Below are 23,637 nucleotides of genomic sequence, written 5' to 3' on the forward strand. Positions count from 1 at the left end.
CAATGTATCCTTCAATTAAGTGCAAGCACAAGGGCTTAGTAACTTAATGGCACTTAAGAATAAAGTACTAGGAGGGCTTCGCAATTAGATTACGTTCAAATCGAGTGCCATCAGCCTTGTTTATGTTGATATGCGGGTATTTGCATTTAATCTCCCATCGTTTTAAACTCATCAGAGTTACTTTCAATGTGACGTATATGTTTTAAGACATTATAGAATGATCCTAGATAAGAAACCATAATAAGTCTATCACGAGACCTTGATGTTACATACTAAATGGTTGGCATAGAATATACCAAGAGAACTACCGTATGCTACCAATATACTACCGTGGGTTTCTGACACCAAAATTTCCGTTTAAAACATTGGTATCTCTGTTTGGTAAAAGATGGAAGACAGAGATGACGATATATTTACACAGAGCTAATGGTGTCAGAAACCCACAGTGAGTGGGATTGCACAGATTACTTAATTCCAATCACTGTCATAGTAAAAAAGCTAAGTTCCTTATCTTTGTGTACCCCTCTGGTGTTATTGCATAGTCTTCAGTCCTTCAGTTATTTGATCTATAAATGAATAATCTATATAAATTAAACAAAGCCAATTCTTTAAACTTGAATGTTTTTTGTTTTTTTTTAATTTACAATATTAGCAGATTTTGTTGTAAATTTACTAATATTTCTTTTACCATTCCAACTAAGCTCTAGGCTTGTGCTAGGATATGGTTCACGACAATAGTTGAATGGCGGGATTCGAACCCCCGACCTCGTGATCGGAATTCCGTACGCTTAACCATTAGGCTATTGACGCTTTGAATGAATAAACTTTTTACTACTTATTTAATCTAATGTAATAACATTGTATAAAGAAGCTTTATGTCTTATCCGTTAGACGATAAGATAATCATTATTATCTGGGTATATATATATCATAAGGTGGCAAACGAGCCAGCGGCCACCTGAAATCGCTGAAATAGTGAAGTGACCGTTGCCCATAGACATACGCAGTTGTATATGCGTTGCCTACCTTTAATTGACGGAGGAGAGGATGCACAGAAAGAAAATATTTTTCCTTCCTATGCATCCTGTCATCCGTAAAGTCCACTTCCAATTCCCATCCTTTCCTAATAATAAAAAAGTTGGGAAGGGAAAGAGGACTGATTTAGGCCTCCGATACCACACTCATCAGACGAAACGCGGAATTTCTTCCACTTCACGCCTGTCTTCCGTGTGGTCGTGTTACTTCAGCGGGCGAGCCGGGAAAAAATTTGTGCATGTACATGTATTTAATACTATAAAAATGATAGAAACGATAAAATAAACCTTTTGTTATTTATTCTTAACTATTGGTGAATCATTGTAATATATTAAATAATATTTTTGTTATAACATTGTGTAAGAGCTGATATCATCAGCAATATTCCCCGTTACTTCATCATATTGCAATGCTTTGGTTTGTTTATGTACAGTTAGGTTTGTTGGTGGTGTTCCACTTTAAATTGACAACCGTTTGAACGTCTTCTACACCTCGAAACTATAATAGTCGATGTAATAATTAATTTCGCATTGTACAATATTCAAGGGTACAGAGTAATTATGGGTTAATTTTATCTGATTTTATCAGCCATTGATCTCTTTTTACTTGAAAGAAAAACACGGGTTTTAGCCAGCTGCAAGGCTTTTCAGCAAGTGCAATACTGCCAGCGAAGTCCACTGTACTTGATGAATAATCTTTTTAATTTTTAGGAATTTGTTTTTAAATGAATTAAATTAAAATTACTTAGTTTCTTCGCTGAAGTTGTCCTATTGAATATTACTTCTGATTTTTAAAAGTACTCCAACATTTAGTAAGGCAAGAATAAATTAAAATAATGATAAAAAATATCATGACAAAGAATTCGCATCCACATTTATATTTATTAAAAACCGTGCGAAATTTAAAAACAAAAGTTGCTTTTAAGATTTTCTTAAGATTGTAAGTGTTTTTTTTTTATTAATTTCCTGTCATAATATAAGGTTTTCGTAATCAGTAGCAGTGTACAGCTCCCGCAATATCCGGCGCAGCTGCAGCAGCCAATAATTACTTTAAAACATTTCTATAATGTTTATGGTTCACTCTATACTGCGTTTGTTTATGCCCGGGAATTGGGTTATGACAAAGCTTTTTCGTTTTATTTGCATCGCTACTAGTTTCTATTTAATATTATCGATTTAGATCATTTTTAGAATTTATTTTATATTCTAAAAAAGAAATTGAATCGGTTAAACATTAATTTGCGTTTGTTCATAAAAAAATCCTGATTTTTTGTGCACTAATTTTTATCACCCCTTAACTTAGGGTATGCTCCGAGCCCCTTGGTGAGGACGTATAGTGAGCTGATGATGATGATGAACTTTTATCACAGTACTTGCATTGCACAAAAACACAACGTATGCTTTTAATAAGAACTTAGTTGTTATTTAGACTTTTCCGTAAGATCCGATATCCCTTCGCGTTGGGAATTATTTTCGAGTTGTAAAACGTGAACGCATCGACTATTTTCAGACACAAACTCAACAGCGTCGTGGAATTATTACAAATAGAAATGACATCATTCATTTAATATTTTTATGTAATTTTATATTTTATTGTTACAGGTAAGATATCCCGTGGAGCATGTATCGTAAGTTATAGTAACCACCATTTTCACTACATTGTAAAAGTTTTTTGTGCTGTAGAAAAATCAAAATATGTTTTTAATAAGTAACTAAAACTACGTATATTACCCTAAAAATAATATACACTATAACTATGACCCGTAGCTGCGTAATATTCGGAGAAAAGCTCGCGCCGGTTGCGTCCATATTGAGAACGTATTCGTTTAGAAACTGTCTGTGTGTGTAATCATTTTCTTTTCATTTGTTTCATTCAGTAGAGATAAGCTTGAGTTTACACTACGGAAACTCCAATAAAAAACATATATTTATCTCTGTTTTTTTTTATGGAAAATAAGAGAGACGACGATGTGACAAATGGATACTCACCGTCAATAAACGCATAAATATGTGTTCATCTTTTCAATGTGTTTAGTCATTCATAAAATGACATAATAAAAATGATTATGTTATTATATTTCAAGCAAATCACCAAAAACATTGTCTACTTATTTCCCACACTCGACCTATTTCGGTATTCGGCGAAATATCGCATTGAATACTCCATGATGCGCAGACGCAGGTGTTCTGAACATCTTGCAGCTAAACTTGTGGTTGTATCAAAATATATTTATATGCAAAATGAACCTTAAACGTGTAAATCTTAAAGTTTATATTTACTTGAAATGTTTTCGAAGTACAAAGCCATCTGCGCGGAACGTTATTCGTTGTAAAGAAATAGTGCATTATTGATCGACGTCACTTGTTCGATCCTAACGGTCTAACCTTTTGAAGAAAGGATACGTGTAATTATACGCTTATAAACCCTAAAGTATGTTCAGGTAGTTTTAGATATAAACAGAACAGATTGTACAAGCACGTCTTAAATATCTACTTCAAATATGTTACACTGTATATTTTGATAGTTTGATGAATTTAGGTGGTATTGGACTATTCCGTTACGTTATATATTTGAAAATAGAACGAATTCGTTTTTGTTTATTACTGTTTTTGCTTGAAATGGTCCTTTAAGTTGCCTTCTTTGGGTGCAACAGTTTTTTAACGTTATGACAGATGTGTGATGTTTTGACATGTGAATGTTAGCGGTTAAGGGTTAAGTAATAAACTTAATACCAAACTCTACCTTTTAAGAATTTTAATAAAAATATTAAAAATCGTTGTATTTTGGATACGAAATGATTGATTATTTGGACAGTTTTTCATATTTTTTTACGATATAATTTGAATTAAACAATGGTGACGGTATAAGCTAGGGTTTTTAGTATATTCTGTAACTTTCATTGTTGTAGAATTGTGTTACAAAGAAAAAAGCGTGCCGCGAAGTATTGTAAAGTCGCGTGTATACAATAGTAGTAGAACAACAAAAACATCAATTTATACTAACTTAAACCCTTTCACAAGATGTATCGCTTTTGAAGGACACTACCCAAAAGTTTTAGCCTTGAAAGATCAGTTAGCTTACAACCTTTTGTTTTGGTGAAAGTAAAAGTCCAAAAGCGGCACCCGTTTAACAAAACTTTCCAAATAATAAAACAATTTTGTACCTAATTATTTCACCAATCCTTTTTTATATTAAGAGTCCTTTACCTTTAAATAGAAAACGTGACGGTTAGGTAAGATTGTGTTTTTTTTATTGTAGTTTTAAATCCGTGAAACAGCTATACGTAATAATGAACCGAGTTTACTTTTTATCCGACTAATTTACATTGAAATTAAAAAGAAAAAATGCAATTACAAAATTATTAATTCATGTAACTTGAGCTAACCAAAAGTGTTGAAACTTGGCCTTGTTATACGGGAGTAGTACTTTCTGACATTGTCAATCCTGTCCTGTAACTGGAAAGACAGTAGCCAGTTCGCAACAGTACACAACAGTACCTGCTCGTTACGCCTTGGTTTTATATGAATGTAGTCAGCGATGTAAATCCCTACTTTACAGTTACTCTAACGATGGAATTAACGTGTGTCGCACACTTTTTTTAACTACCTCACTTCCTGATGGTCAACCGTCAACGTTTACTAGATTTTTCAAGGTCTCGCGTATATGTCGTTAAACTTACATTGTAGGAGTAATTTTATGATGTTAAAATAACTAACACGATGTTATTAATAGCAAGTACCTCGAAGTGAACGTTGTATATTATACCATAGAGATTTCACAGCTCAGAAATATATGTTATTTGATTTGTTTTAAACATCAACTGAGGTAGAGAGTAGTAGTTTTAGTTTACAATAGTAATCAGTAATAAGGAATGAAAAAATATGAAATTTAAATCAATTTCGAATGAGTTATTGCTACAAAATGTAATTAAAAATGTGAGTCAAGACTAAATTAGTCAGTTCTTACACAGTACTGTTATCCCCAATTTTGTTGTACAAATAAAGACTTTGTTTACATTAACTGAAACAAAAGAATTAATCAATTGACATGTGTATCGAATTTGTTAACCCTCTGCTGTATAGTCCTGTACAAAAGCGTATTGGTATCCCTTTTTTTAGAGGGTAATGCTTTATGCATACTCCGCACCCCGTGTGGACTCGGTAATTATGTGGGATTGTCTTCCGGATGGGAAGCATACCCACAAAACCCTTCTGTTCCTGCTACGCATCATGGCGAGGCTTGGCACTTGTGCTTTCGTCCGCGACCTCGCCTGCGACAGCTGCCAAAGCAGCTCCCACTACGGCAACTATACCGGAGAGAATAAAAAAATACATATGTAGTTTACTATGAAACTAAGATGCGTACAATACCTATAGATCCACATAGATAACACAAAAACTACGTGTCAGTATTTCATTGCTAAAATTGGACCACAAAAATTACTACTAGTCCTCCACCACTCCCAACATCCAGGCTAGATCAACGGCGGTTAACGCCTTTGTTGGTATCTCCTTTTTTCAAAGGGAATAAGAAGGAAGTCGTTACGTTTTGTACAGATGTTCCGGGCGTGTAAACAGTGCCCTCTCTGTCGCAGCCCTAGTGATTGGTGCGTGACGGTATGACTCATATGCCGTGTAACACTGTTATAATAAACAAGGCCCAAGGTCCAAAGCGACATTGCATGTTTGCATTTTGTGCATTCGAATTTCGGACTGCCACTCACACCGGTACAACAAAATTTAAGATTATTTTTTTTAAGTAATTTTTATTGTACAAGAGGAAATAATAGACTGCAGTTATGTACATTTATATACTGTTTAGTTGTAATAAAAGAACAATTAAAGTAAACTAAGTAAACAAATCTATCATTAGCATAATTAAGTGAACGGTCGATTAAACTTAATTCAATAAATTCTTCCGTATCCATTTCTATTCATCTCTCATTATGATTACTGTTAATTAATTTGTGCTCTTCTAAGGCATACAATATTATCTTTATGAATGTAAAGAAATTAAAATTACAATACGCACGTGGTTGACCTCGGACGTCGATCACCTAACTCCTAGTTCCATATAGGGCTTTCAGAAGTTATCAATTAACCTTGTCTAGTGCATTACGATTGTTGCTAATTGCGAAAGCCCCAAACAATAGTCTACTAAATGGTAGATAGAGAGATTGTCTATTTCACTCCCTCCCTCACTTTAAATTTTTGCCAAAATATTACACTTCGGTGTGACATGTGGCCAATCAATTCTTTGGGTTATTATAAATATCAGTTATGACACATCGTGCGATGTTTTAATAACAAAAATATTAATTTTTTTATTATATAATTTTGTGCTTAGTTTTATTTAGAGTTTTTCAAACCTAAATGTCGATAACTTACCCAAATAATGTTCTTTGTATTCTCCTTTGTCTTTTGTGTATTCATTTGTCCCCTTACCCGAAACATGTTGCGAGCATTTTTAATACATGTGTTCTTAAATAAAATACAATTAGGCCATAGCCATAGGGGTCCCGTATCTGCGCAGTAGTCTCGAATCCTTTCAAGATTTAGGTCACGATACAACGCACGTGTGTACACGCCTTTATACTATTTAGAGACGAATTTTGAATCACAATAAGCTATTTGTAACCCTACCATCTGTTTCATGAACCACTAATCATCATCTTCTAAGAATACTAAATTTTACAAATATTAATGCAAAAGTTTGAATGGATGTACAAGTGTTTGTTACCATGGAACTAGAAAACGGCTGAACGAATCTTAATGCATAAGAACAAAGACAGATTATAATCTAGAAAAGGTTACTAACTTAATGTCCTTTAATTCACGCGGACGATGTCACGGCAACGGCTAGTTTTTCATAACTATAACGTACAAACCTTGATATTTACTACAACTACGACTATGAGAAGTGTACTGCAGTGATGGTTGTTCAAACAGCATATAAATGAGCTGTTATTTAAGCTATTAGATGCCACAGAGTACGTGCTGTACTAGACACGGACATATTAGGCTGCGAAGTAACAAGGATGAAATAGATAACCTTTATAGATGGCGCTGATGTCTTTTAAACTCCTCTAATTTAAGGTCTTTCCTAAAACACAGACTGATTACATCTGTCCTTGTATGTTTCTAATCTAAATAGATTTGTATCTAGGATTTTAAAGATATAAATTTAAAACCTTATTATAAGGTAGGAAGGTCTTTGCTGTAAGCAAAGTTCTGATCTCTATGTAATATAGAAGATTGGATTTTGTTATTTCTAGATAGTATAATATTTCTTTAGTATTGTTAGATGTTAGAAGTTATCGTGTTTTTGCGTTATCCAGCGATCATCCGCACGCGAGAATATCAAGCCTCGAATAATGGTCTATTGTTACAATAAGAATAAATACTTAAATTGGAGAGATTTAATTACGATGAGATAATGATGTCTGTAATAGCTTTATTATTTAATACCTTTATTATCTGATAGTTATAAGAAAACTCAATAAGAAATGACATAAAGAAAAAAATTATTATATAAAGATAATATTTTAAATCTTCGATACTAAAAATGTATATCACATAATGAGTAGATAAAAACTGATAAAGTATTATATAATTAAAATATTTTAATTTTTATTAAAGTTAGTCAACGCATCTCCAACTTTAGTTTGTTGCCAGTCTTCACTATTATATCTAGAGTATCGTATCAGTCCTCTGACCTTTCCGATCATCTTGAAGTACTCCAATGGTGGAGAACCGCCTCATTACAGCAATACCTGGGACAGCTGACTGGTTGTTAACAAAATTGTTGACGTTATTTTTGGTTACTTTTTTTATATCATTAAGTGGCAAACGAGCGAGCGGCCACCTGAAATCGCTGAAATAGCGAAGTGACCGTTGCCCATAGACACACGCAACTGCATAAGCGTTGCCTACCTTTAATCGACGGAGGAGGGGATGCACAGAAAGAAAAAATGTTACCTTCCCATGCACCCTCTCATCCGGAAAGTCCACTTCCACTTCCCATCCCTTCCTTATAAGATAAAGGGTGGGAAGGGAAAGAAGACTAAATTAGGCCTCCGGGACACAGACTCATCAGACGAAACGCGAAATTGCTTCCACTTCACGCCTGTCTTCTGTGTGGTCGTCGTATTTCACCGGGCGAGCCAGTCCAATTCGTGCGAAGATGTTAAAGCGGGCTCTACCACTGTTAAACTTATCAACAAGTATATACCAAAATTATCGTATTATCAAAAGGTTTATGTAAAGTTGTTAAGGTTAATATTTAGATAATGATGTGCATTCAATAGTGTGCAGGTCACAGTGAGGCAGGTAAGGACTATGAGTCACAGTGACGTCACTTGCCCCACTCATTGTCACTGCACTGCCTAATACGTATTTACGTATGCAATCATTTGCGATGACTGCATCCTTTTCAAACAATTAGATGCTTTGTTGTAGTAATTATAGAGTGGATTATATAATGTCACTGTTGGTGAGTTTTTTTTTTAATGAAAATATCGGTATAAAATTTTCCTTATATCCTTAAAGACTTATCAGCCATATTTGTTTAGATGAAATAGGAAAATTTATTGTAAATATTTCCAGAACGAATGCACGATCTATTGATATTGTCTAGAAAGTGTTAAATTACATTTTTTTAGGAGATTGTTTAATCAATCATATTTCTTTCTTGAAATGTATTCAAGTTTTAACTTTTACTAACACAATATCCATTATAATAGCCGAAAGACGAGGTAAAAACCAACGACCATTTATCCATAGCCTTAACCTTAACCATTAAGCTATGGGCGATACAAAACCATACAATCCCATAATTTTCTACTCATTTTTGTATACCATTCTATGCGAGGTATTTTAGTACTGAATGTCTTTTCAAATAAAGAACGCATACATAAACGGTTTTTAAGTGTAATTTGTAAATGTAACCATTGAAGTTATTTGAGAACGAAGAATGTGACATCTGGTACAATGGCACCCAAGCCAGGCGGCACGCGATGCCCCCGGGGTCCAATCCCGTCTTGTACCACGATGCGAGGCAATGTCGCATGCAACATGCGATTCCTTACAGTTTTAAATTTAAAATATAATGATCCATCTCTGATATAATCAATTATTTTCCTGCTTATAAAGTCTTTTAAAGTTTTATTATTTAGAAAAAACACTCCAAAGCATTGAAAAAATTAATCCATAAATTAAGATCACACGAAATTTGAATTTAATATTAATTTTAGTACCAGTGTTGTACTATTTTACAACTGCTTACCTTTAAATGACAAACATGACAACATAGTATTTTTTTTAATTCAGTCACAGAACACAGTAATGTGACGGGTCACTGATTACAAACAGCGAATCTGTGACCGGAACGCGCGAATAGTGATTGAATTTTGAACGCGAGCTTAAAGTTACGCCCACCCCCGTAGCGGCGTAGGTCTACGCGCGTCAGTGCTGATCGTGACACGATAGCGGTTGGACGTATGCCGGCGAACTAAATAAACGCGGGAATAATTACGACTTAAATTCCGACTTTTAAAACGAATTTAATCTATTAATTGCAGTTAATAGTGACAATAAAAGGAAATAATATTTATGTAATAAATATTTTCTTTTGTTTTCTTTTTCGTGGCTGCGTGTGTTTGTTGAAAGTGATGAGTTTTATGAAATTTTGGGGGAATCTCCAAGATTAACTGTTACACGGAGTTCGAGGCCCGGCCGTCCCGCGGGGCGCGCCGGCGCCAGTTCATCAAGGGCTGGAAGAAGACCATGGGAGTTATATCGAAGACTTTCGGCGTCGTTTTCAGTCTGTAAGTTATAATATTCAAGTTTCGTTACCCACAAAAATAATTATAAATAATTGTTTATTAATTGGTACAAACAAAGTATCAAGAGGTAGCGGGTTCAAATTTTCCGTTTTACGATTATCGTGAAAACTAGAAAGTGGTTTGCTAATATTTTTTACAAAATAATAAGTCCTCAACTGATAAAATATATAATATGTACTAATATAATACGTTTATTAGCCTTTTTTATCACAGTGATAATATATGTACCTATATTTAAATTTTATTATGTCAATTTAATGATATATCGAGACTAGAAATCGATATTATACGACAACTAGCGGACCCGACAGACGTTGTCCTGTCTACACGTATTTAATTTGAATAAATTAATATGAAGTTAGTATTTAATGAAAATTGTGAATCTAAACCATTCCCAGATCACCTTGAACACACACAAAAAATTTCATCAAAATCGGTCCAGTCGTTTGAGAGAAGTTCAGTGACATACACACTCACAGAAGAATTAAATATATAAAGATTATATTACTGTTGAGTAAAAGTATACAATAAAAAAAGAAATGATCGCATATAAAATTATATTATTCATTATATTAAAAGTAATTAAAAATAAACGAGTTATGTATAGTTATAATTAAAAATAAAAAAGGTATCTTCCTTCACTCTTTGATTTGTTATAAAATTTCTTTTTAAAAAATGTATACATTATTAATTGTTACACGTAATTCTATTGGTAAATCGATAGACTAGGTTAAAAATAATTTCAAACTGTTGACCTAGTTCGTGAAGTTCACCACACTTTAATAGTTAGGGGTCAATTATTATTAGAATTAATCGAGTACTGTTATTAAAATATTCAAATAATCAATATTCGTCACTTATGTATGTAGTATACATTTTTAAATCAAATTTTCTATTTCCGTCTGACATTTAAACTAATTTAAGTTAGGTAAAATAACATTGCGTGATCAGGAACGCGGATAAACTTCCAAAGTACTTTTTTACCATTTAATATAAGGTTGTTGATTAATATTGTAAACCATAGATGAATAATAGGATGTTGTAAAAATTGTTTAACATTTTAAAATAAATTAATGGTAAATAAAACTACAATACATGTGTTTGTTAAGAAAGAAGTAATAAGTAATAACTTTCACTGCATTCAAAACGTGAGATTGTTAGACTAATTAAAACGTAAATTAAAGTCCGTTCCATTGTTCCGAATTTGAAAACGAGACGAAAATGTATGGCTACGGTGTGTTGTAATTTTTGCATAATCTCTTTGAAGACATTAGGCGCATGTGAGAGTCGGAAAGAGAGATACGAAATAAGCGGTATTATAAGATTCAAACTTTACAGTAGCCAACGGCGAGCACATGTTTGCGGCTGCCAGTTGGGTTCATTGTGGCTGGAGGAAAGCGTCTGCAAAGATGTGCCCTGCCGCAACCTATACTTATAATTCCGTACTCCACAGTGTCTCTAGGAATTTACTAACTGCCGTAAAGTTTGAATGACATTGTACAAAGATACAAATTGTGCCGTGCTCGCGGACGATTAGGTTACGAGAGCGGTCGAAAGCCCGCGCTTCTACTGACGTGCGAATAGGAACGCTTGCATAATGGCGCCAACCTGTGCGCGTGTACTTGTCAAACTGACATGCGAATCATAGACAATACTAATTCACTTTTTCATATGCGAAATCAAGTCACAATCTATGGTTTTAATTTGATTTAATGCGAGAAAACATTTGTTTATTCTTAACTTTTCGTTTCTTTGCTAAAATTAAAAATATTTAACTCGAGTAAACTTTATGATTATTAGTGTTAATCTCAATTATGTCTAGTAATTATATTCTAGTTTAAGAAAATAAACAATTGAATGTTACACAAACGATTTCATTGAATTCACTCAAGATAATATTGTTTGAATTGCTCTAAACTCTCAGATAGGAACTAACTGCGCTTTAAAGGTATATAAACACGATACGCTGTTTATTATATTCGATAATACGATAGCAATATGCCACAAATCTTGGCGGTAATGGTTTCTTGACATGGCGAAATATTGCCTTTAGTTATTATTGTAGAGATACGACTATCTATATTTAGGCTACTATGACTAGATTCTAGATCCAGGTGGTCGATTACAACTCGCCGTAAACACTATTTTGTAGAACGTATTGTAAGTAATAGACAAAGATTTATATGATTAAAACGAATAGTTCTTTTCTTTGACATATATAACACAATTTCATTAAATGTAATGCAGCATTTAACAAAGACTTATACCTCAATGTTTTAATCCTTAAACGTGGGTTTATATTGTGTAGGCGAAAGTGGAAGTTTCTTGGAAATATCAACCCTTTGTGCGCCCGCCATTCGTCTGCCGGGAATAGTTCCGCTGCAAACGGATGCTTTGACATTTAACAAAATAGATGCTATTTCTACGTAATAGAAACTTTCAACGTAAAATATCTCGTTATTATTGTTTTGTATATGTTTTAAACATATGCAACGTTAATGTTTAATTGTCCTTAAATAAACGATTTATGATATTTATATTCACTCAAAAACAACAGTTCAGTTAAAACGACAAACGTCCTTGAAACTGATTCATCATCTCTCTCACTCTTATTATAAAATTAGAGACAGTAATATCCTTTAAGTACTTATGTGTATTATATTTCAACGATTAAAAAATCGATACGATTGACATTCAAACAACACGCTATCCAGAAATCGATTTCGAAGTAATGGTGTTAAGTTTCCATGTTCATTTTACTACATAAAATGTATTTATTTTTTTAGAGCATTATTTTAATGAAAAGGTAAAGATAAATACAGATTATCTTTAAACCTAATTAGGTTGATTTTGTACAACATACATGATACAAATTGTCTGGATTTAACTCATACATGGCGTTGTTCGGCGTGCGTGGACAATCATTGCGCCCGCGCAGGCCCGTTGTCTTTAGATACGGTCAATTTGTACGCACTCACAGTTCCGTCTAATTTCTCTTTACAAGCTTATACAAAACATAACTACACGTTTAGTTATGTAACTCTATAATAGATGTTGTTAACTGTATCAAAATTATGTTACCTTTGTTAGACGTAATAATATGTAAGATAACTACGTCTTACAATCTCACTTCTGTTAGGAAGAAAATACGACAGTGTACCGGTGTACTGGCACAACACTAGCCTTACTAAAATGTCGACGGTTATGTCCCCTCACTAATCAATCTGACACTTGACTTTGTAACAAAAGCGCGTCATTCGCGCCGAAAAGATTCTAACTAATAATGTCTAAAACTTCTTACTAATATTATGAATGTGAATGTTTTGGATGAATGGTTGTTTATAAGAAGGGATGAATGGTTGTTTATAAGAACAATTCAACGGTTCTCGATGAACTTCGGCATATATGTAAAACACAGTCTGGAAGAACGCAGGCTACTAATTAAGTTTTTTTTTAAATATCGCGCTTACTGAGTCACAGGCGACAACTAGTGGTTGAATATTACAATTTTCATTTTGTCATTACATCTTAACCGCTTGATAAATCATCAATTTTATTCTCTGTTCAATTGTTTTTTTTATATTTGTAATACGAACGAAACACAACGTTGTACTAACATATCGTTGAAATCACATTAACGCCCCCATCTGAATCTTATAGCAGTCAATCTGGCATAACCGGGAGCTTGGATACCCTGTCCGTAAAGAACCGCGGACAGGTCCTGTCACATTTATAGCATAGCAGACCGCAATATCTCGTTTAATTACATTCTACGTACTGCAAACCGCTTGCACTGACTTACACTGTCTATGGTTACATCTACTTTTTAAATATCTAAATAAATTTTCCCACACGCAAAGGCATTTCTATTTTTATTCCACTGTTCAATGAACTTTTTTTATAATAAAAAAGACTAGATCAGTGGGAAAATGAGAGGATTAGTTGTTGATCAGAAGACAGTTATGGATTTATTTGAAAATAAAAGTTAACTCATACATATTAAGATTGAATTTCGATCCACCTTTAACGATTATGTTTTACTAGTTATAAAGCTTTGTTTATAGCCAAATTACTTCTCCTTTAGCCTTTAATATGTATACAATATTTTGCTCCATTTTCGTGTTTGTAGCAATCGCAATATTTTTCTATAATTCAAGTGATTCATTCTTTGCTATCTTAAGTAATCATTATCCATCATGACTCTCATTATAATTGTACTTATCAATTAATTAATTCAATCTTGTCGGATACATGTTCTTACAGTACAACGAACAATATAACCATCCAAACTTAATATCAGCTCGAAATGTACAGACGAAAAAAGGGCACGTGGTTTTTCTTCAACAACATCGGTCCAATAGTATCTAGTGCCAAAACGGTCTTTGCATTACATTCACGAGATCTGTGAAAATATTTTGGTACTAACATACCGCCATAATGTTTGTTTTTTTTATATAGTTTAAAGCGTATGTGATAGTAAGTGACCAACACATATGGGCTTTAGTCATTCAATTGTTTTATGAGCGGGTGTGGTCGCAATCGGTCATTGACCTTTCCCTATCGTTAACACTTCGATATACTAGTTGTTTTTTACTTATAATTTTCTTATAGTTTTTGCTATAACTTTTTTATGAATGACGTTTTCTATGAAGCAATTCTATAAGGGTTTATTTATACATTGTAACTACTGACCATATCAATAAACTGTTCGTGGTAATTTATTTGGAGTAAGACAAGAACATTCTTCCAAATTAAACCCGTACACTTTGATCTCATTTCAAAACATAACATGACCTTTTGTTATCTTAAAGAACGAAGAATGTCTTGAGAGTTTTGAGTGATAATCATTTCTATACTACTAACAGACATTCTGACACACTTAGTAATGATAAAGTAATCATTAAAACCATTGAAAATTTTAGAGTAGGCAAATTTTTAATTTTACGATTTTTTATGATATTCCACTCACCCAACCTACTTCTATCTCTTTCTACCTTTATCAATCTATCTCTTTGTAATATTTATGCCTGATTTTTTCTTACTTTACGTGCAGGACATCGATGTTAGACTTTTCTTTATTAATTATAAGTAATGTTGTAACAAAACCAACATGAATATTATATCGTTTGTAATTTAAGGGGAATGGGTGTAATTAAGTGGTGTGTGTCAGTTGGGGTCCGCAGGCCCATGCCCTGTCATTGTGCCCTCGCACCATTGTCACCACTTCCTGTCAGACGGACGGCGTATGTAAAACGATCTTAATTAATGCTGTATTAAATAACTAGCTGTCGCCTGCGACTCCGTCCGTGGCGAATTAAAAAATAACTAGTTAATTAGTAGCCTATTTGTTCTTTCAGATTATGTTCTACATTTATGCAAATTTTCAGCGAAATCCATACAGCCGTTCTCTAGATACGTTCAAATAATACAAACATCCAAACATTCGCATTATAGTAAGATATAGTAACATAGTGTCAACTGTTTTTGTTGTTTTAATTGTTACTAGCTGTGGGAATAAGTGCTTATAAAAGAAACAATTTGAATGTAAGCATTTAAATGTCCGTTAATTAATAAAATACAAGTTTACCCATGCGTACCTAAAAGTATTTTGGTAAAAATACACATAACATTTATTAAATAGATTATTATTGTTAAAAGTTAATTTATTATTTCTAGACGATACAAACTTTCTGAACCTCTATATCAAAAAGCATAAATAATTTGATGTGTGTTTTAAAAACATAACCTCAAATTTTTCGTTTAAAAAAATAACATAGATGGCGTTAGTGTATTTGTAACTTTAATTACACGCAGTTGTATCACACAATTGAATTGCATACATAATAAGATCTGTCTGTCCGCGGCCGCCGGAAATCCTTCGTAACATCCTAATTGGCATGACGTTGTGTTTCCATAGCCGTGGTGTTGGTTAATTTATGATAATATACGCAAACCTTGGCAGTAACTTTACGCCTATTATTTCATATTTTCGTGAAGAAAATATTGTTTACTTTGACCAAGTTAGTATGTAAATTCTGTAAAGCATGACTACTTTTAATTTTTGTTAATATTTTAAGAAATTGTAACTATTGTTTTTGTTCATAATACATATATTGTTATGATATAGGGAATCTAATCGCATATATAACCAGCTATCATCCGCGACCCCGACTAAAGCGTAATAAAGAAAAACTTAATTTCTAGCCTATGTGTTCTTCCAGACTATGTTCTACATCTATGACAAATATCAGCGAGATCCATGCAGCAGTTTTAGAGATATCTTATAACAAACATCCATCCATCCAAACATTCGCATTTACAATATTAGTAGAATTAAACGTTCAACGCTTTATTGTAAGTTTACATCGAAATCATTTTTTTTTTGCGAGCTTATGTAATGGTTTAATTTAACGGACGGTCAGACCTAACGCCTCGAACCAGTGTTTATGATAAATGATGTTATAATATAGTCCATGCAGGCTATTCTTAAATTTCAATTTATAAAATACTACGAAAAAGTTTAATTAATGGATCCATAATAGTAGAGTTTGAGAATACGGTGTAAAATTAAGTTAGTAATATGCTTTAAAAGGTTAAGATAACCAACAGGTTTTATAAAATGCACGAGAACAAGGTTATACAGTGTAAAAAATGCACAATAATAACCGTCACTGTAACTTTTTCTCATGAATAATAATGAAACAATGACATCGTTTGGCACCAATAAAAGTTATCTATCTATTTTTAGTTTGGATATTTCTATAAATTAAAATTAATCGATCACTAAATAAGAAATATATTATACATTGATTTTTTTTATTTTTTGGTATTTTTTATGGAAAAAAAATTATGACTACAAAAATTACAGTCTATTGGTAGAATTGTGGTTGGATATTTTTTTTATCTACTTGCATTTGGGCCCGAAATATTTTCATTTTTATATGTTACTATGAACATACATCAAAATATTTTAAAAAATTAAATTATTACATAAAATTCGAGCGAGAAAAAATAATGTTTGCTTCTAATTTAAATTATTTTGTACTAACTATGTAGTTCAAAGTTAATTGCAATTGTTTGTTGTGTTCTGTTAGTTAATTATTTAACTTGAAGGTCGACGCAAGCTAACTGAGACTTGCGGTTACATGATAATGGAGTTATTTTGTTATTTATTTACATTTTTACGCTCTGTTACTACATACACTAATAAGTTAAAATCCTAAAGGATCAACAAGATTCCTACGATAGTTTATTTTTATCTTCCAACTCATGGAATTTCAGTCAAATTCTTTGAAGATACTAAACGCTCTTTTAAATAGGACTTCCGGCAAATAATCGATCTGTTTTAACTGTAATACAAAAGTAGAAATTAATATTTATGGTTTCCTCTTTTATTTTTTTTATTTTGACTCGAGTTATAACTCGTTAAAAATTGGCCTGTCGTTTGGCGCCAAGGTGTATCGAGTAACAATGCATTCTTTTGTTTTCTAATAGTTTAGTTCGGTCATTCATTTTAGGAAGTAATTTGGTGTTATATTGAGCACGTACAGCGGCCGTTACCGCTGAGGTCGAGCCAATGTCGTCTCCTTCGGGCACACGATACGCACAAAATTATACCAACAATCTATTCATTTCTAAATAAGTAAGTAACTGGACATAAAGTGCATACAATTGCAGTTTATTAAGCCTTATCTTGGCAAGATTTCTTTGAAAAAAGCAAAAGTTAAAAATTATTTTATAGTGATCGTATATTTTTATTAAGTTGTATGTATGGTATACTATACAAAATGAACACAAGGGTTAATATAATGCCTCTTTTCTAAAGTATTCTTTCTCGTTAATAGAAAATAAAAGAGGATTCTACGCTTAGTGTAAAATAAGATTACATTAAAAGCTTTGTTCTATGAAAAAAATCTGTAACATATGAATACTAAATACTAATACTTAATATTACCTTGATTATTAGACTTTTAAATTTTTCACAATATCATAATGTTCAACTTGATATTTTTATTTTATTATGTTTTATTTATAACGCAAATCACTACAGTGTTAGTGAGTAAGTTTTTAGATGACAGTGGCAATACGGAAATCATGCGGCAACACCAGTAAGTCGAAATAAATGGGTAAGATATACTCTATGGACAGAGACGACTTTTCCTTTTGGGAAATGATGGCAGATTTGGCGGAACAAAATAGATATTGTTAAAAAAGCGATCCATACAAATCGATTCTGAGGGCTCCATCCTAATAATAGAAATAAATCTAGGTGACGGTTATTTCACTATCTCTACCATAATTAAACTAGAAAATAGAGTAGGAAAACTTATTGTTTACTAATGTTTTTGTTATTACGAATGTTTGACAATAGTTTTTTGTTAGCAGATGAACGATTCCACGAAGGAATACGATACTTTTCAAGGTCCCGGGACTTTAATAACGGTGTTGAAAGCAACTTGATATTAGTACCGTAAAATGGTTTCAAATTACACGAATTGTTTTTTCTTGCACACTTTGATAGAACGCCCTTAGACGATCCCTAAGCAATTAAATTACGATATATAGGCCACTAGCTTATGCTCCGTTCGCGTGGACTTAAAAAAAGGAAGGATAAAAATTCTTCTATGGCCGTCTCCGTTCTTTCTTTCTTTTATATACATACAAGCTGTCACTCGCGACTCCGTTCTCGCGAAATAAAAAAAAAAACTAAATGGGTAGCCTATGTGTTCTTCCAGACTGTGTTCTACATCTCTGCCAAATTTCTTCAAAATCTGTTTCGGAGATACCCTCAATCTAACGTCCATCCATCCATCCAAACATTCGCATTTATAACATTAGTATGATATAGATTGGTTATAACTATAAGAAAGTGGAATTTATGTAAATATAAAATAACTTACATAAAATTTCGTACAATGCTGACTGAATGTACATTTATTAAAACTACACCTTTTTGAGGTTTTTTTTAAATATTTCTTAGCTAATGTTCAAATCCGCTTTCGTTGTGAAGCCATTGACTTACGCCTGAGGCAAGGCTGGCTCATTACCTTTGATTATGTTCACGTATCCCCCTAATCATTGCTCACGGGAATCTGTGATTGTTGCACATAAATCAGACATACAACATTCCTGATGTATCACTTTGATAATTGAAAATATGTTAATTCTTTGTCTACCATTGTTCCCGAAATTATTTTTTAACTAGTTGTCACCAACGAACCTCCTCCTTTTTGAAGTCGGATTAAAAGTAAATAGTCATGGGTTATTCCAGACTATAATCTATATTATTCCTAATATTATACTGATGCTTCCAGCTGTTTACTAACGAACATTCATCCGTCTTAGCCACGGTATGTTAAATCCAGTTTTACGAACTGGACTACGCTCTGATACTCTTTCATAATAGACCGAGTGTCATTACACTTGTATATAGCTGTGAATTTCCATTAGGGAAACATTTGTATAAAAACACTATTGTATCTGCTATTACTTGAAAAAGCACTGTTAGTGCGTTTCTGAAATCAAAATCTCTTTATAAAACATTTTATCACTGTTTTGTCATAGATAACGACAAAGATGACGATATGTTTAAAACGGGAATTTGGTTTCAGAAGCCAACGTTTACACTACTATATTATGTTTCTACACAATTGTTATGGCCACAGAATAAATCTAGAATCAATAAAACGAATTCATGAAAATATTTAAAAATAATTTACTGTTGTTTTATAACCTTTTAATGTACATATTAGTTTGAACAAGCGTTTAACACCAAATAAAGACGACGGACAGCAAGGAGGTAGGAAACGAGCGGTCACATTTAGATAAACTTTGGAAAATAATGTAATAAAGTTAAAAGAGAAAATTCTATAAATCGAAGCAAAGGAAAAGGGTTAGCACTCACTGTTTGATAATTTTTTTACAACTACCATTTTGGAATAGAAGAAGAAATAATACATAATGTTCTAAATTTAAAAATATACAAATTAAAAGTAAAAAGAAGTATAAAAAGGTTCCATATGTATCGGCAACATGTACTACACAGTTATTGTATCTCACTAAACAAAAACTTAAGTCAATACAATTATTTTTTCACATACATTTAATAAATTTGTTTTGTGATAAATATATCTATTATTTGTTCAAATATTTTATAATTAAAAATACAAAAACATGGATAAGATTGTGTTTAGTTCGAAGCATACTCTCTCAATCACACAACTAATTTAGGAAAGTTAATTTGTTAAGTTCCGTATTTTATTTACAAGAAAGACTAAACTCATCTCAACTGTTTTTGTTAACTATTGACCTAAAATTATATCATCTTTCTTTTCTATTATCATGTATAAATAGTGTACTTTTATTATAATTAAGCGATTAGCTAATAATCGAGTAACTCGGCCATTCAAGACTTTGAACTAATCGATAAACAAACAAATAAACTAGGAATAAGAAATCTTTTGTTACGTTTTTTAACCTTAAATGTTTAATTTCATTCATCACTATTATTTATGTGTAAATATTTTAAGGTTATGACATGACGGACATGGTTATGAAATATTAAGACTATTTCTGTTTATACGACTCATTTTAACTTAACAGTTACTTTAATAGCTTAACCCGTTTAAGTAACTGCTAGAAGAGCATTTACACAACGTGTTTATATAGGGCACATTAAATACGTCTTATATTTTAGCACATGTTTTATTCTGACACAAGATGGCAGTGTCAACAGACAACACTGAGCAAGGGTTGTTATTATCGAACCTTATCTAACCAGTTATCAGATCAAGCGATGAGTTTCGGCGTTCGCTCGCACACCTGTTCTTTAACCCAAAGTTAACCGTCTGATAGGGCTGTCACATAACTTGTTAAAAACAATTAAATTATAATTTTATCATTTAACTAAAAATCTAATCTTACTAATATTATAAATGCGAATGTTTGGATACATAAATGGATGTAGATTTCTTTAGAAGTCATCTGCAGAACAACGGATCTCTGTGAAATTTAGCATTGATGTTCAGCATATTATAATCTGGACGAAAACATAGGTTAAAATTCAAGATTTTTTAACTCTGCACGGACGGAGTCGTTGGCGGCTGCTAGTAAAATATAAAATTGCGTTAGTCATCTTTCAACTAGGAATATTTTACGTTTAACTTTAAGTTATGTAATTAAAGTAGTTTGTGTGAACCCTGAATGGCAGGCAGGTGAGCGGAGCGCGTGCTCACGCCCCTAGGGAATGCCTCCGAGTCCGAGGTTCATTAAGTTCGGGCCTCGGCAGATGATGTATGCCGCGACTACGCCGGATGCCGCGTAATCACTGCCGAGAATGTCTACGGTATCATCTCGCTTTAGCCCTCGCGCTTGTAACGGCCTCTGCCGCTGGGCAACACAGATTTAGCTATGATAAACACACACTTTACAAAATAGGTTTGACGGTTGTTTTTTGTACGTGAAAATATATTGCGACGTCGACATGTAAGTATCCAAAATCTTGGTACCTCTTTCCATTTAATTTAACAGAACTGTCATGTTCATGTAATTGCTATCTTGATGCTGTGATATCTTGATGTAATCTTTACAGTATCTGAAGTTCAGAGTATGACCAAGAGCTATCCCTAACTGCGGGTTAATCCCATTGTGCCGGCCTTGCAACGCGCGCCGCCACGCGCCGCGACTGATAACTTCCCTCGCTTTTGTCTAACTTACGATTAGAATACTATTTATAGGTTAGAATCGATTAATACGTAACGTCAACTTTTTAACAATTAAAATAACCATGTATTGAGTCATAACATGCAATGTGATTGTTTCAAATTTGATGATGTTATATGATTCTTCGTTATATTAATACATATAATATATGAATATAAACAATTGTACAGATTACAAGACCATGCTGTAACATTCTTCATTAATCAAGTCATCGGAACATCATACCACCAATAAATTTACTTTGGACTTACGTAATAGTTATTTGAATTGAATCTCAGTGAAAATTAGCATTATTCATCTAGTGTATACTCTGTGTGTACTCTCTTAAAAAACATAGAATTTATATACGAATATTTCTAGAGCAGGCGATCCCTTTATCTGCATCTTCGGCACTCGCCTAGCATGCAGGTAAATTTAACGGTTTAGTTTGTCCCGTGGCTGTGTTGTCATTACACTTCACTTTTTCTTCTTACAAAAGAAATTAAAAAAAAAAATAACACGTGTAACTACAATAGTGGATTCATGTATCTGGTTCATTTCTTTATTCGATTGGTATTTAAAAAAAATAGGTTAGTTTCCGTCCTGACGTTGATAACAAAAGCCTAAGATTCATTTATTTGTAAGATTGATATATTTCACAATAAATACTTTTATCAACACGGCAAATATGATCAATATTAAGTGTTAATTTGAATTACAAAACAATCGGCTTCCTCCGGCGCGTGCACTGTCCCAGTTCCCACATCTGCACTGATCATTACTCCGTCGCCATTGCTTGACTATAAATAACACTAATTACACGTCAAAATAAACATTTCACAAATTATTAAGACTTTAGTAACATAATTTATATTAATATAAGTGAATTAAATCCTGTATTCATATTTTAAGCCGAAATATTATCGACCATAGACAAATTTTTTACTTTTCTAAAATATTTCAGATTATTTTTTTTTACATTCTATAGAACATAAGTTTATTATTCAATAGCGTTTACGTCTTTATCTTTATTTTTACAACGTAACAAAAACAATTAAATAGCGTATGGGTCGCCATATTTGGACATTGAGAGATTGGACTGGAATATTTGTCTAGGTTGTAATTTGGCTAACTACAGTGCTTTTGCAGGAGAGAATAATGAAAACTGCTATAATTATTTAACGGAATGAATTCTTAATATTGCACTATTTATCTTCAATATCAAATAATGAATCTTAACGTCGTCATTACGATGTAATTGGCAGCTTATAAAAAAGTCGTGCGCAACAACACCCCATTCCAATTTCCATCGAGTAGTAATCGATTAAATGGAATTAAAAGTAAATAAAATCGATACAGTTATATCATTTATTTGAATCGATACTTTCATTCATTATGACATGCATTTTGTTTTTAATGCCCTTTAACCGTGAATTTAACATAAATATTCACAATTACGTAATGTTCAAATTTTTATCTTATACCTAACATACTTTTTAAAGCCTCAAAAAAATCAGATTATTTTTAAGAGCCCACGCTCTAGTAATCAGGGAACTTCACTTTTACACTCGGTTTTATTGAGCGTAAGGTTAACCGAAAAGAGGTTTTATTGCGAAATTAGATGCTCGCGATAAAAAACATAAACAAATTATAATCTTGATATTATTTCCTTCCTTCGTTACGCTATTTTTGCTTTTAATTACAGGACGTAGCAAGTACGTGGTAGCTCCGAGAATTACGTAAAAAAGTACGTTATAATTCTGTCTGCACAAAAAGTCACGTGTTAAGGTTTTGTTGCTTGGAATTAACGTTGTGGAGTAGTTTTTCCGAACTTATACTTATTAAGTAGTAAATTAAGAAAAAAGTCAAATCAAATAACGTTGATATTTCTATTGGACTCATATACATAACAATAAAAGAGCGAGGGAATTACATAAGAATTCAATAATTCATTCCAATTTATTTATTTTTACAGGATCATATTTAAAGTATAAACAAAATTACGGGTTTGAACATTGATTGTTTTTTAACTTACCGCTTCGAATAAATGTCACGTAGCA

General features: G+C 32.6%; 1 protein-coding gene across 4 annotated transcripts in view; it reads left to right on the plus strand.

Moving 5' to 3' along the window:
- Positions 1-23,637, plus strand: part of Hecw (Hecw ubiquitin protein ligase) — an 81,528-nt gene that overhangs the window by 50,750 nt on the left and 7,141 nt on the right. The window lies entirely within an intron of this gene.

The sequence above is a fragment of the Papilio xuthus genome, unplaced genomic scaffold (genome assembly GCF_000836235.2).
Source record: "Papilio xuthus unplaced genomic scaffold, Pxut_1.1 DF824888.1, whole genome shotgun sequence".
Taxonomy (NCBI): Eukaryota; Metazoa; Arthropoda; class Insecta; order Lepidoptera; family Papilionidae; genus Papilio; species Papilio xuthus.